Source organism: Coffea arabica, chromosome 1c, assembly GCF_036785885.1.
Source record: "Coffea arabica cultivar ET-39 chromosome 1c, Coffea Arabica ET-39 HiFi, whole genome shotgun sequence".
Classification (NCBI taxonomy): Eukaryota; Viridiplantae; Streptophyta; class Magnoliopsida; order Gentianales; family Rubiaceae; genus Coffea; species Coffea arabica.
This window is the reverse complement of record NC_092310.1, coordinates 23,031,010-23,047,471: the sequence shown is the minus strand read 5'-3', so window position 1 is coordinate 23,047,471 and position 16,462 is coordinate 23,031,010.

The following is a 16,462-nucleotide window of genomic DNA, read 5'->3' as shown; positions in this document are numbered from 1 at the left end:
AGTTGAAATCATGGAAAACGGTACCAGAAGTTTGCACTTTGAATGACAGACAGGGTCTGTTTACCAGACCATAACTTCTAGCTCACAAGTCCAAATCAGGAAATTCCAAAGGCATTAGAAAGCTGAGACATAAGGCTAAAACTTTGATGTTTTGGCCAAGATATGAATCCACTCAGAATAGAACGAAAATCGAGTGCCAAAATACCCGTCAGAACTGTCCAAATACATGGCAGTTCTGACGATCGATATTGTTTTGATCATAACAGGAGCTACGGAACTCGGATTTCAACGCACTTTATACCGTTTTGAAGCTGAGACCAAGATCTAAATTTCTTATGAAGGAGTCGACACCCAGATCGAATGGAATCAATACGGAAAAATCCACTGTCAGAAACTGAAATTCAAAACGTACACAAACGAACGTCTAAAACAGACCTGATGGTTTTGTCCATAACTCAGGATACACTAATCCGTTTGACCTGAAATTTTACAAGTAGATTCAGGACCTAAGGGGCTACAATGTTGAAGAAGGCCACTCAATCCAGTTTCGAGTATACCTAGGTCAAAAATGCAAGATACTACACCAGCATCGCAAAAACAGATTCACAAAACGTATTCTAGCACAAACATCATAAAACAGGCTACCTAAGTCCAAATTCCGAAATTCCAAAGCCATATGAAAGCTAATATTTAAGACTACATTTCATCAGAAGACCATAACAACCAATTCAGAAGCAATCCCAACCAAAACAACCAATTACAATCGCAGCTCTTACATTCGGCCAAAACCAGAACAGCAAGGGTAAATTCGACTTTTCTCACTCTACGCTACTCCGATTGACCTGAAATTTTGTAGGCACCTCTAAAATGTCATTCCCTACAACTTTCATGTTTTAAGCCAAGGACAATTCGGCCTCTATATATGACCAAAAGTTTCGGACAGAATGAAGAACCAAGAACCCTAATTTTCCAGATTTCTTCCAAAACAGAAATTCCTTGCAATCTTCCACCATTTCCACCCTCTAGAATCATTAGATACCATTTCCAATCATCATAGATAGCCACACAATCATGTTCATTTTAAAACAGAAAAATTACCAATAAATAGAAAACTTCACCAATCCAACCAAAATCAAGATGTAATCCATAAACTTGCATCTCATTTCATCACCAAGCATGAATTAAACATTATTAGAAGAAGAAAGTGGTCCTTCACAACTTACCTTAGAACAAGAGAGAGAGAGAGTACTAGGTCCTCTAGCTTTCCAACCAACTCCACACAACACCTTACAAGCACTAAACTAAGAGGTTTTATGGAAGGAATTCAAGATTAACCGGTTAGTTTGTGAGATTGGGCAAGATTGGAGTATGAAATTGAGAGAGGTTTTTCTTGTTTCTTCAAGGGAGAGAGCCGGCCAAGCTTGCTATGTTTTTGAGGGATTTTTGGTCAATTTTTGGTTTTATTTAGAATTTGGAAAAAGGTTGAACAAAAAGTCAAAACAAGAATTAATCATATGGTGACACATGTCACCCTATTTAATGCAAGTTTATCACTTTGTCTCTCTCCACTCTCATCCATATATCAACCTTCAATTATCTCATAACACCCGATAAATTAAATCCAGTATTCAGAACTTAACCTAGTTGGCCGAAATTTTCCGAACTTTTCGCACTACTGGGTCCCACGTCCGATATACGTTCTTAATTTCTCAAAAACTAACTAATACTAGAAAAATCATCTAAAAACTCTATTTACTCAATAAAAATTATCTGGGGAATTTTCTAATAAAGAAAATGTAGAAAAACGGGTTTTCAATCTTAACCGGAACTTAGGGTTTAAATCTTAATCCCTACTTAGGGTTTTCGAAATACTCCCAAAACCAAAAGTTACCGCCCAATTAATGAATATATCAACGTAGAACGAACTGGGGCCTCACAATCTCCCCCACTTAGGACAATTTCGTCCTCGAAATTAATTCTTTGGTCAAAGCGTACCTTCAAAACCCGCCGAAGGATTAGTCACTTCCGGTTGACCCATTGCATAGACTCTGGCTGGCCCTTTGGGTCGATTTTCCCCTGCATTTGACGGCTTAGCTATAGTCCCTTCAGTCGGTGGCTTAGGTTTCTCCTTTTGTGACTTAGGGCACTGGGCGATCAGATGTTCTGCACTACCACACTTATAGCATCTTCGGATCGAACTGTTCTTCCAACAGTTTTTGTCAGTGTGATTGGCCCCACAGAAACCACAGATTGGCTTAACGCCTGCACTTGGCCCTCCACGCTGTGCACTCCTCTGGGGCTCTTGCCCTACTCGACCTCTTCCAAAATTACCCTGGTTTAGGGTTCCTGCGGGTCGGGGACCATCTGTTCCATGACTCTTCTTAGAAGGTAACTCACTTTGCGAGCTCTGTCCAGTCACAAAATGGCTCGAATCGGGTTGTCTTCGTTTCCTCTCATGAAAGGATTTTACCTGTCCCCTAGCTGTCTCAATCCGCTGTGCCTTTTCTAGTGCCTGGCCAAACGTGTCCAACTGAGCAGCTGCCAGTGCCTCCTGGATCTCCACATTTAAACCTTGAACGAAGCGGCGGATTCGTTTTCGCTCCGTTAGCACCAATTCCGGGGCAAAACGGGAGAGCTTTGTGAACTGGGTCTCGTACTCCGCTACACTCAGTGTCCCTTGACGCAAACGGATAAAATCATCTTCCCGTTTCTGTTGTACGATGGGTGGTAAATATTTTTCATTAAACTCTCGCGTAAAGTTAATCCATGTCCAGGGGGTCTGTTCCCGCTCCCACTTGGCTCTGATCACATTCCACCAGGCTCGAGCGGCCCCCTCAAACTGGAAAACAGCAAAAGATATCTGCCGCTCCTCCGAATACCTAAGTGCGGCAAATATATCTAGCATACGGTCCATCCAGTTTTCTGCTAAATCAGGATTAGGTCCTCCTATGAACTTAGGAGGTGCAAACTTTTGGAACCGTTCTAAGGCACGGTCCTCGCCCTCATGATTATGTCCCGGATTATGTCCAGGGTTTCCAACAGCATTCCCGTGGCCCTGAGCCTGTTGGTCAATCATACGCTCCATCAAGTCAGCCATTCGCTGGATGGCTGTAGCTACTTGGTCTGGCTCGTGTTCATGTTCCATTTCAGGGCCTCGTCCTCGCCCTCTACCTCCACCTCGAGTACCGGAGGCCATCTAGTGTACAAGTCTATAATTCGGAACAATACGTATGCTTATTATCCAGACCATGAGCAAAAGAAGAGTCACAAAACTTACGCACAAAAGGCACACAAAAGATAAGTTCAAAATTCTATTCAAATATATACACGTATTTACAAAGTCACACCAAAAAATTTACACATTACCCGACCTCCAGTCGGTACAAAACCCAATATACACGAGCACTCCGACTCCAAAATCTAGTTAGCCAACCAAAGGACAAAAGAAAGTAGTCATGCTAGTTCTAACAAAAGGCATACACTAGCTAAACAACAGTACAAAAGCGACCCTAATCGCCTCCCCTAGGGCCCAGGTTCCCAACGGAACCTAACGTCTCCACCTCGTCCATCCTCTCTGGACCGGTGGCCCGTGGCGGTACCTCTGCGGCTAGATCTAGTAAGAGCTCGCAGTCAACAGACATACTCCGAGCCCTGTCCCTCAGCTGCCTCTTCATAGCGAAGAGGTGCTGATGTGTGTCCTGGAGCTGACGGTGCAAAGCATCCGTCCTCTCTCTCTCCTCTCGGAGACCCCGCTCCAAGTATCCCATGCGCCTCACCTGCTCCCGGCCAACCGCTCTAGCCTCGTCGAGCTGCACCCTCCGAGTCTCGACCGTCCTGTCGAGGTAATAACGCTCGTCATCCAATGCTATGACTACCTCGTCGGGATAGCCATACGTATTCCAACACGCGCAGGGTCGGCACGACACCTGGCCGAAGGGGGAGTACAAGGTGTAAGGCTCTCCCAGCCTCTGCCTATAACGGATCGCCCGCTTACGCAGCGCTCGATCCTCTGGGCCCCTCCTACTCGGAGGTCTCGGTCCCACACCACTGGGTCCCGCATCACTCGAACCGCCCGGATACATACCTACAAAACATTAAGTCGTCAGTCAACCGGCATTTCAGCTTAAAAGATATCATTCAACTTAAAATGGTCAAATATGCCTAGTGCCTATTGCGTATGTCCCACTTGCCCAAGTCCTCTAACCTAGGCGCTCTGATACCAACTGTGACGGCCCCACTTCTCCCAAGGGCGGACCCAAGGGTTTCGGCGGGCCGCCTGCCTAGCTCGCGCCAGGACTCAAAACTTTAAGTTCGAAAGAGCACAAAATACAATATATACAATCCAGAAGTTATATTTACATCTTCAAAAGTCTCGAGTCAAACCACTCTAATATACTACAACCACAACCAGCAGAAGATAGACCCTAAGAAGGGTCCTTATATAAACCACCAAAACAAAAACAAACATCCTAACTGTCCAACTATTACAAACAAACTTAACTACACTAGTGTAAGTGCCAAAATCCCCGCGTCGGCCCCTGCTAAGGAAAACAAAGGAAACAGGGTAAGCTGGAAGCTTAGTAAGTAAACAGGGGCAAAAGCGTAGATTTCACGTAACCACATTTACACAGTAGGAGTAAAGCAAAAGCAGAAAAGTAACATCACATAATAAGGATACAGGTGGCTCCAAAGCCAATTCATATGCCATGCGTGATCTCCTGCCGACACTCCGTCGACCACACTCAATGGTCCGTAGAACTTCACTTGTACACCCACCGACATCTTATCACCCTCACTGGCCAGTCACCTCACAAACTTGCCCGGGCGAACGAAATCACAAACTTGAGCTTGAGTCACAAGCTCGGGTCACAAACTTGGTCACCTTCTCGGTGAGCCGGATTCACAAAATTGGTTCATAACATGAACCTACAAACTTGGTGACCTCAGACTAAGTTGGACTGACTTCGACCAAGCCCTAACCGGCTCGAATAGTCCAAACAGGTCTTAGATCGGGCCCACGAACTCACAAACTTTGCAAACTTCGCAAACTTAACTCGAAAGTCGCCCCGAGCCACAAGCTCAAGGGTTTTGGTTCCAAAAGGTTCATATACATACGCCAAGTACAATTATACATTCAAATTAGGGTTTAGGTCGAGTGCGATAAAGTACACCCTCGCCTAAGTACCCTTTTCACATATCTCAAACACATAGCAAAGAAAACACACCAAACTGGCCTGAATACTTACTCAAAATACCGAAAGTAGTACTAAAGCAAAATCGCTTCGCGCGTTCGCTAGTAGTGGGCCCCACCGGCTCCGCCCAGCTCACCGCTGTCTGAAATAGAAGATTTTATCACATTATTATCACAAACGGCCACTAACATGCCCAAAACAAGCAAAACGGCAAAATTGGCACGCGCAAGTGCGGAAACGGCAAAAAGGGGCACACGCGCACGCGCGGAACGGCAAACGGGACGGCCAAATCTGCCATCTCAAACTGTTTTGGTCAAATGTTAGGCTAGAAATATCGGATCAAGGTGAACGAGACACCGTTTCGAAGCTATGAGGAAGGCCTACAATTATCATGAAGACACCTTAAATTGGATCCGAATCAAAACAAGTTGAAATCATGGAAAACGGTACCAGAAGTTTGCACTTTGAATGACAGACAGGGTCTGTTTACCAGACCATAACTTCTAGCTCACAAGTCCAAATCAGGAAATTCCAAAGGCATTAGAAAGCTGAGACATAAGGCTAAAACTTTGATGTTTTGGCCAAGATATGAATCCACTCAGAATAGAACGAAAATCGAGTGCCAAAATACCCGTCAGAACTGTCCAAATACATGGCAGTTCTGACGATCGATATTGTTTTGATCATAACAGGAGCTACGGAACTCGGATTTCAACGCACTTTATACTGTTTTGAAGCTGAGACCAAGATCTAAATTTCTTATGAAGGAGTCGACACCCAGATCGAATGGAATCAATACGGAAAAATCCACTGTCAGAAACTGAAATTCAAAACGTACACAAACGAACGTCTAAAACAGACCTGATGGTTTTGTCCATAACTCAGGATACACTAATCCGTTTGACCTGAAATTTTACAAGTAGATTCAGGACCTAAGGGGCTACAATGTTGAAGAAGGCCACTCAATCCAGTTTCGAGTATACCTAGGTCAAAAATGCAAGATACTACACCAGCATCGCAAAAACAGATTCACAAAACGTATTCTAGCACAAACATCATAAAACAGGCTACCTAAGTCCAAATTCCGAAATTCCAAAGCCATATGAAAGCTAATATTTAAGACTACATTTCATCAGAAGACCATAACAACCAATTCAGAAGCAATCCCAACCAAAACAACCAATTACAATCGCAGCTCTTACATTCGGCCAAAACCAGAACAGCAAGGGTAAATTCGACTTTTCTCACTCTACGCTACTCCGATTGACCTGAAATTTTGTAGGCACCTCTAAAATGTCATTCCCTACAACTTTCATGTTTTAAGCCAAGGACAATTCGGCCTCTATATATGACCAAAAGTTTCGGACAGAATGAAGAACCAAGAACCCTAATTTTCCAGATTTCTTCCAAAACAGAAATTCCTTGCAATCTTCCACCATTTCCACCCTCTAGAATCATTAGATACCATTTCCAATCATCATAGATAGCCACACAATCATGTTCATTTTAAAACAGAAAAATTACCAATAAATAGAAAACTTCACCAATCCAACCAAAATCAAGATGTAATCCATAAACTTGCATCTCATTTCATCACCAAGCATGAATTAAACATTATTAGAAGAAGAAAGTGGTCCTTCACAACTTACCTTAGAACAAGAGAGAGAGAGAGTACTAGGTCCTCTAGCTTTCCAACCAACTCCACACAACACCTTACAAGCACTAAACTAAGAGGTTTTATGGAAGGAATTCAAGATTAACCGGTTAGTTTGTGAGATTGGGCAAGATTGGAGTATGAAATTGAGAGAGGTTTTTCTTGTTTCTTCAAGGGAGAGAGCCGGCCAAGCTTGCTATGTTTTTGAGGGATTTTTGGTCAATTTTTGGTTTTATTTAGAATTTGGAAAAAGGTTGAACAAAAAGTCAAAACAAGAATTAATCATATGGTGACACATGTCACCCTATTTAATGCAAGTTTATCACTTTGTCTCTCTCCACTCTCATCCATATATCAACCTTCAATTATCTCATAACACCCGATAAATTAAATCCAGTATTCAGAACTTAACCTAGTTGGCCGAAATTTTCCGAACTTTTCGCACTACTGGGTCCCACGTCCGATATACGTTCTTAATTTCTCAAAAACTAACTAATACTAGAAAAATCATCTAAAAACTCTATTTACTCAATAAAAATTATCTGGGGAATTTTCTAATAAAGAAAATGTAGAAAAACGGGTTTTCAATCTTAACCGGAACTTAGGGTTTAAATCTTAATCCCTACTTAGGGTTTTCGAAATACTCCCAAAACCAAACGTTACCGCCCAATTAATGAATATATCAACGTAGAACGAACTGGGGCCTCACAATGAAGCCAAATTGTGTAGTCTTGAAAGCTGGATCCCTTACTTTTGTTCAATCAAGAACCCATTGTATCTTATCTGAAGTTAAAGCATTGAATTCCTGAATAAACAAACTCAGAGACGCTATTCGATAGTATTTTCTAACCCTTTCTCAGTGCAACTCAACCCAATTTGCTGTTGGAAGACATGATCCCAATGGTTTAGCGCTCTTTTTGACTGATGTTCAATTGCCCACATTTGAAGCACCAGGTTGGATGCATAGAAAAATCCCCTCTTCTTTTGGCATTTGGTAACAGCGGTGAAGATATCAGCGATGATGATAGGCACCAAAGTAGGGGTCTTTTCCTTGATTCCTAGAAACACACTTTGAATCATGTTGACTGTTGAGAAAGTAACCTTTCCATACTTTTGCGGGAATAATAGTAGACTGGTCAAGGCTAGTCCAAAGACTTGTACTCGCTTTCCTTCCCACTGCTCTCTGCTAATGAAGAAGTCATCATGGTGTCGGTCATAAGAGTCTTTTTCCCCAAATCGTTTGTACAAGAACTCCAGTGGACATGATTTTGTGTCCGGGTACTGGTCCATACTAACTTGTCTTAACCCTAGAAATTTGCAAAACTGCTCTCTAGTTCCACTAGTTGGGTACACCATAGGGCAACCTTTCCCAGGCATTTGCAATAATCCTTCTATTTCCTCCAGAGTGGGTGTTAACTCACACTCCCCAAATCGAAAAACGGAACCATCGGGATCCCAATACTCGAGCAGTGCTTGAATGATTGCTATGTTTGGGGTTATGTTCAAGAGACTCGGTAGATGCCCTATATACGGGAACAATCGGTTCACTTCATGAAACGGGTAATCAGTACATCGGGTAATCAGTACATCGGGTAATCATGAAACGACTTAAATTCAAAGTACACATCAGGGCCCAAACTTTTCAAGTTTACAATTTCCAAAAGTACAACCCAAACCAGGGCCTAGTCAAAATATATAACAGGAGTCTTAACAAAATTACAACGGACGGTTTCTCCATATTTCTCCAAGAGTCGGTCCTGTTAAGGAAAACAAAACTATAGGGTGAGCTAACGCTCGTGAGGCCAAGAACACACATGCAAGCACTTAGTCAAATAACAATCCCAAAATTTAATAAATAAAGCCATGTCTTTTCAATAATCAATCAATCAAACATGAAAGGTAATCAGAAACAATTCAAGGATATAGTAGCTCTCAGGAGCTAAGTTCCACTCGATCTGCCGTTGTCATTCGTATACCTTCCCGCATTGACCCTCCTGTCAACCGGGTCGGTATTTCCATTTCCGTAGATCACCACTTACTTTCCTCCGTCCACCGTACACCCCAAGGGCCCACAAGTCTATTATTGGGCGATACTCTACGAGTATGCCAAGCAAGACCTCTTATTAGGTCGAGCTTATGTGTATCTCATGGCTCGCCCCAGTCCCCGACCAAGCCCATTACCGGCTCGAGTCTAAGGTTGGCCTATGAGTTTGGGCGTCCCCCATTCATTTGAAGGTCGAGGAGGTTCACTCCAACGACACAAGCATTCATGACATAACATTGCATTTCATTCATTCATTCAATACATTCCATTCATTCATTCGAAATTAGAACGAGTGCGATAAAGTACGCACCCGCCCTTATTTTTAAAACTTTCAACAAATACCACAATTAAACAACTATCAAAATTCACACACTTGACACTCACCGAGCAATTCAATAAGAATTATTTTCTGGGAGTTCAAGTGTCCGCGGTGAGATCCTCTTGAAGGTCTCCTTGCGCGCCTGGCAATTTAATAGCGAATAATCATACAATTAACCCACTTATCAAGAAGATTGTACATTAGTACAATCTAAGGATTATTTCGCAAAAAGGAACCTCAATTACACGTAAATCGAGGTTCAACTTGCCTTTTATTATGTACAATAATATTTGAGTTTTTATCTTGAAAATCGTAAGCAAAACGTTTAAGAATATCAAAAGAACAAAGAGTTTTTGAAAAACTCTATTTTTTTGGAATTGGAAAATTTTTTCAGTTTTATGATGAATCTTTGAAAAATCATAACTTGCTCGGTATAAGTCGAGAATTGGAAAACTTTATACCGTTGGAAACCTCTTAGAGAGTACTATAAGTTCCTAGAAGACACTTTTCCATGAATCGAAGTGAAAAGTGGTCAAAATTGAGCTTGAAGACGCAGGGTCGGTTTTCATGGCAGAATTAAGTTGGATTTCGGCCAACTTTGAAAATTCGGCACGATTCACACATTGCAAACTGGCCTCTGAAATTTGCAGCTCAATTAGGGTTGCAAGTGAGGTGTATGACAAAACAAGCGGATCAAGAATCGGAGTTTCGAGTACCGAGATACGGTAGCCCGAAGTTGAGCAAATTCAAGACTGGATGAGAATTTTCCAGATTTGAACCTCTAACTTTAGTAATTCAATTGGGTATCGAAACGAACTTGAATTGGCACTAAAATTGGCAGTATTTCAATACTATATGGAAAGTATCTCTCTATCGAATTTCGAGGAAAAATACCTTCGGCAAGGTAGTTAATTAGCCCACCAAAGTTCAAGAAAAATCCTAAGGCAATCTGCCTTTGACTTGCATTTCCCAATTTCCAATCGTCTAACCAAGAAAGTTATCCAACCATGGTTCATTTGTGAAATAAGGGTCTAAGATACACCCATAATATCTTTGGTAAGTGTTTAATATCAAAAACATCAACTAACAAGTTCACTCCAAGATTTGGTTCCAAACCAGTCCAAACATTAGGGTTTTCCAAAACAGAGCAGTCCACTTGTTTCAGTCACAAATCAGTCAATATAGCTCGAAATCGAGCATGGCTTACGCCGTTGGAAAATGAATTCATAGGACTAAAATATCACAGAAGAAATCATTTCCAAATTCGGCACCCAACTGGTTCAAATTCGGGCATCAAGTTGCTGCCTGACCACTTCATTCCAGACGAACAGAGCAACAGGACAGCGAACTTAAAACATTTGGTTCGGCTTTCTCACAAAGAATCAGAACGTGAATTATATACCAAATTAAAGCTAGGAATGTCTAGTTTCAAACGCCACCGACGGCACATGATTTCGACATCCGAGGACAGAGTTATAGCCAAAATACTACTGCTGGTCAGAGGCATACGCGAATCAGTTTCCAGATTTGCTGGTTTCTAAAAAAAATTCATTTGCCCATTCAAACCTCATTATTTTTCAATGAAATTTTTCACACATCTAATACATCCTACAAACATCCAATTCAAGCCATTAAACCATTAAAAATTGGCCTGGAAATGGCCGAACATGGCAGGGGCAAAATCGGAAATTTTAGCTTCTTACACCCAATGAAGTTCCTACTAATTACCCACCACTAATGCATCATTATAATCACTAAACCAACAATATAATCACCATTAATTATCACATCAGCAACAACAACCCAAGTGTGGGAATTCCAAGAGCCCACAATCACATTTTTACACCATAATCAAGTAACTAAGTGCATGCATGAGCTTAATCTTGCCATATAATCTCCAAAAGATAAGAATCCATGGGTTGATCATTACCTACTCCTTTGGTTTGCAAGGTCAGAATTTTCGGCCCTCTTGAAGCTCCAAGAAACCGTGAAAGCTCCCCTCTTCCTTAGCTAGATATAGTCTCCAAGTGGTTTGCTAAGTGGTCTCCAAGTTTGGTTAAATTTGGAGATGATTTGGAGTGGTTTTGAGTGAGATTAGTGTGCAGAAATTTTAGAACAAGGAGTTAGAGAGAGGGAGTGTTTTGGCCGGCCATGAGGAGAGAGAAGAGAGAGTGTGTTTGATCTAAGTTAGCTTCCAAGAGAAGGTGCAATGTGTGGTGCAAAATCACCCAAAAGTCAACTCTCATTAGGGGCCGTTTGGTGTGATTACGGCTCGATTTTCTCGCGCGTTTGGTTCACTAGTGCACTAAACCTCTAATGCATATATATTCATGTAAATATTCTTCACTCTTAATTGTCCCGAAATAAGGGTCTAAAGTCCCTCAAATGAAGTCGCGCGTGTGAAAACGCGTACCGTCAATTTTACCGCTATAACGCGAAACTTTCGAAAAATTCTTATAACGATTGCACTACTAACTATCACTTGAATATTTATTCATAAGATTACCTATTTTAGGACCATAGTACAAATCTCCAATATTCCAAGCTTATTGTGCTACTACGCGGATAAAAGCTCCAAGCACTATTCACTATTTTCTTTACGAAACGCGCTCTAGGAAATTAATTTTTGAAACGAATCATTTTAAAAATATAACGAAGTTACATTACCATGTATTTAGGTCTAATAAGACTAGAAAATATTCCTTGGAAATAAAACCCAATTAAATAATTTATTAAGCCATAAATTAGGCATAAAATAATAGTTTTTACGAGTCTTCACACATGCACCATGTTGTTCTTCCAATCTATCAGCTCACGAGGTATATGGTTTAACATTCGGCACGGAACCATCTGAGGAAGAATTTTACTGTTTAGTACCTTACCTTGGAATTTTACCCCTTAGGCCAAACCAAATTGTAAACATGCAAGTCTCGTTGGATTAAATATCCGAGACATGGGCTAGCTTAATCCTAACACGGGATTCCCTAAATGGCATTCCCTTCTAAGGTGGATGCAGGATGCCAGTTTATCAAAGCCACTAAATATGCAGTACACCAATGAAACGTGCCCTAAAGGAACTCCTTTTTGTATGCTGGGGTGAGCCTAAAATGATATGTTATTATGCTACCAATGCAAAGCAATGAATTTAAACTGTCCAATCAAATAGGGTAGGCTCCTAGAGAGTATCATGCCAGGACTCTTATTTTCTAGGGCTTATGAATGCAATGGAGACAAAAATCAAGAAAAGTTAGTTTAATCAGATAAATGCACATAACATATTGTATCAAAGCAGTACAAAGAGATAAACCAATAAAAGAAATAGAGGGGTTGGATCCCTCCCCTCATCCCTAGTGTCCCTAGTTCAGGATAAGGTCGACTCTACCCTAAGGCACTTCTAATATGGATGCATGAGCTTTGGCTCACTAATGCATTTAAACTCGATAGGTCTCCAGGTTCCCAAGCCTTCAGACCTAAAGGTGAAGGGTCATCAATCCCAGGGCCTTCGGTCAGTGGCTCGAGTGATCCCTTAGGCATCGCTATGGGCGCAGTGCACACCATCCGCCTACCTAAGGAAATCGATCCTAATCCTACAGGGAGATGTGGGATAGCGCCCACGATAAAGAAAAAAAAAGGGTAAATAAAACTATACATGCACGTATGAGGTGCTTTTCTTTGGAGGGGAGGGATTTGAGACCCAATGCGAGGCTCTAGGGTAATATTCCCCCACCCAAATGCAATGCAAAGCGCGGGATCACACAAATAAACCATTCATCCATGAAATCAATCGTATGCAAATGTATGAGAGAGTGAGTTGATACGCACGAAATGCAAAATCCTAAAAAAGGAAAAAATGCAACCCTAAACATCCAAATGCGATATATGAAAAGGTTAAAAGAAGAAAAAGATTGACTAAATCAAATTTGCTCGGACTCTCTAAGTCCCCAGTGGAGTCGCCAGCTGTCGCGCCCCATTTTTTTATAAAGAAAAATAAAAGACGAGTTTAGGAAAAATAGCTTTTGATTCAATTTTTGATTGGAAAATGAATTTTTGATTTGAAAAGAAAATGAAAAACATGGGTCTAAATGGGACTTGAAAATGCGACGATCTGACCCAAAATGTAGTTTAAGAAGGGTTTTTTTGAATGAAAAATGGAGTCGCCACTTAGTATAGAGTTAAGGTGTACTAAGTCACCAAAAAATGAATTTTTAAAGAAAAAAGTAGAAAACCCTTTTTAAACGACTCAAAGTCTACGAAAATCATAGAAAAAGATTCGGGAGTCACATTTGAAGAAAGGGAAGGCAAGGATAAGTATCCAAGGCACCCTTTCAACCTAGCCAAGGCTAGTTGCGCGATTTAGTCAAAGATTTTCTTATTTTACCCTTAAGATTTATCACATTTGGATGTAATATATGAATGCATACCCTAGATCTAGGAGGCTGTCGGGGGGTCGAAATGTATCTTCAAAGCTTACTTGGTACCAATCACATTAATTGTGACGCCCAATAAAGACTCTTCGAAGAAGTCACGAATAATGCAAGTCATAAGACTCGAAAGAAAGAAAAAGTAAAGAAAATAATAATATACCAATGTGTATGACCTAAAGGAATGCATCATAATGGGTGTGGGGGGCTTATACTCGTGACTTTCAATGTTCCCTTAAATAGAGGGAATACGAGCGTGCTAAGGCTAGAAAGCCAAACTCGTCCATATCCCATACGCAAGGGGTTTTTCCTAGTCTAATCAAGCAAATGTACTACCCTAGGTCTAATGCTTAGATGAAATGCAAGTCTAATGTCATGTTTCATACAAAGGGGTAAGTAATATACATATAAGGAAAAATATGGGGGAAGGGATATACGTATAAGGAGGGATATCATGCAAAAAAATGATAAAGACCCTAAAAAGTGAAAATATGCATGAGATGAAGTGATTTTATCACACAATCATGATCTAACGTGCGGATGGTTCCTAAGGGTCTAGCGTTGGACTAGCCCTTAACTCACGTTCTCTCACAAGCATTGGACTTGTAAGAGCTCGAAGGGAAGACCGTGACTAGCATTGGACTAGCCACGGTAACGTACATTCTATCCACATAATCAGATATAATACTAAAAGTAAATAGGCATGCAAAACACATAGTTTCACATAGCACGTAACACATAAGCATGCTTGTCTAGATGCAGAATCCTAGGGAAAGCGATTAAACATATAGGCATATAGGCACACACAAACACATAGCACACAAGCCCTATCTATTACAAAAGGGGATGCCTACTACAATCTAGAGGGGGAAGACTTAGAAAAGTAAATCCAAACTATTACATTGGCTAGCTAAGACATGTCTTCAAGAGAGGCGTCAAAACCTAGGTATTACAAATTGGGGTTCAAATGCCCTCAAATGACTTGCCAATTAAAGAAGGCGAAATAAAAAGAAAGCGAAACAAGCAATTAAACATTAATAAAATGAAAAGTGAATTAAAGCATGCATATTCACACAAAACATGTAGGAGCACGTAGGAGAAATAAAATCGAGGAGATAGAGGTTACCTCCCTTGCAATGGTAATGAAATGAAGGAAATATTAGCTTCAAAACAATAAAAGGGTCAAGGCACTAATTAAATAGTAAAGTTTAAACAAAAGCACCAAATCCCTCCCAATTGCAACTTAAATGAAATCAAATAATGCATAATTTTCAAGAAAAGTAAATTATTGATCAAATTTCTAAAATAGAAAAACTATCAAGGACCCAACTGCAAATATTAACCAATCACTCAAGCCCAATTAACACATTTTGGGAAATTCACGGGTCCAAGAGCAAAGAAGGGGTCAAGTAATGGTTCAAATTGCAATTACTTTAGGACCTAATTGCAAGAAATTAGAATATAATTGGGCCTTTGTAACTGTGAGACCCCGTAATTTTCTCATTTTCTGGGTTTTATTCTATTTAATACCATATATTTTTTCTGCATTTTCTTTATTAGGAAAATTTCTAGATAATTTTTATGAGTAAATATTCTTTTTAGATGATTTTCTAGTATCGGTTAGTTTTCGAGAAATTAAGAGTGTATATCGGACGTGGGACCCGCTAGTGCGGAAAGTTCGGTAAAATTCGGCAAATTAGGTTAAGTGGTGTATACCGGATTAAATTTATCAGCTGTTAAAAGATAATTAGAGGTTGCTTAGATGGTTAATGATGGAGAGACAAAAGGATAAGTTTTAACAAAAAGGGATGCTAGGTGTCTTCACATGGTTGGAACTTGGACTTTGACTACTAATTCCTAACTTTACTAAATACCAATTTGGACCAAAAATCATCTTCATTTTGTCTTGCTTTGGCCGAATTTCTTAGAGAGGAAAGGAAAGACAAGGCTTCAACTACTTCATCCATTTCTTGCACAAATCTTGTGATCCAACCATCCAAACTTGAAATCACTCCATAAAACTCCCTAGCTAGGTAGGATTGTGGAAGGTGGTGGAGTGGTTTGGAAAGAGGAGGTGCTAAAGTGCTTCTTTTCTTGAGGTTTCAAGGTGAGTAGCTAAGGAATTCCCTCTTTGATATTGTTAATGTCAAATTAATGGTTTATGTTGGTTAAAGATGTGATTTTATGGAAGATTAGCACTTGAATGCATGAATTTCAGATTAGGGTTTCTAGTTTCTTCAATTCTGCCTGGTACTGTTACACCTAGTTAAACGCCGAATTGGCCTTAGTACAAAGCATGAAAGTTGTATAGAATAATGTTTTCTAGTTTCCTGTAAATTTACAACCCAATTCGAGTTCGGTAGCCTGAGATAAGACGGAAATACCCAGATTGGTCTGGGTAGGAGTTCAGCAAATAGGGTTGTCATTTCACCCAATCTGACCGTGACTTTTCACCATGATCCTTACCGAATTAGATTTTTTCCAAAACATGAAAGTTGTAGCCAATAGTATAAACTAGTTGCCTACAAAATTTCAGCTTGATCCGACCACTGTAGCATGTGAAATGACCGAAATACCCGTGACTGTCCATGAAACCTGTTTCGCGCCTAGAATTCTGTTTTCGTGTAGTTTCCCATTTTTTATCATGAAAATGCATGATTTGGCCTTGGAGGTCTTCATAAGAAATGTAGGGTTGTGTTTTAGCTTCGAAGCACCATAAGATACACTTCAACGGACTTCGGTAGCCTGAGTTATTGCTGTTTAACAATTGTGCGGTTAGCCAACCTGTTTGTGAGATTCTGGTTTCGTATATTTCAATTTTGGCCTAGATAC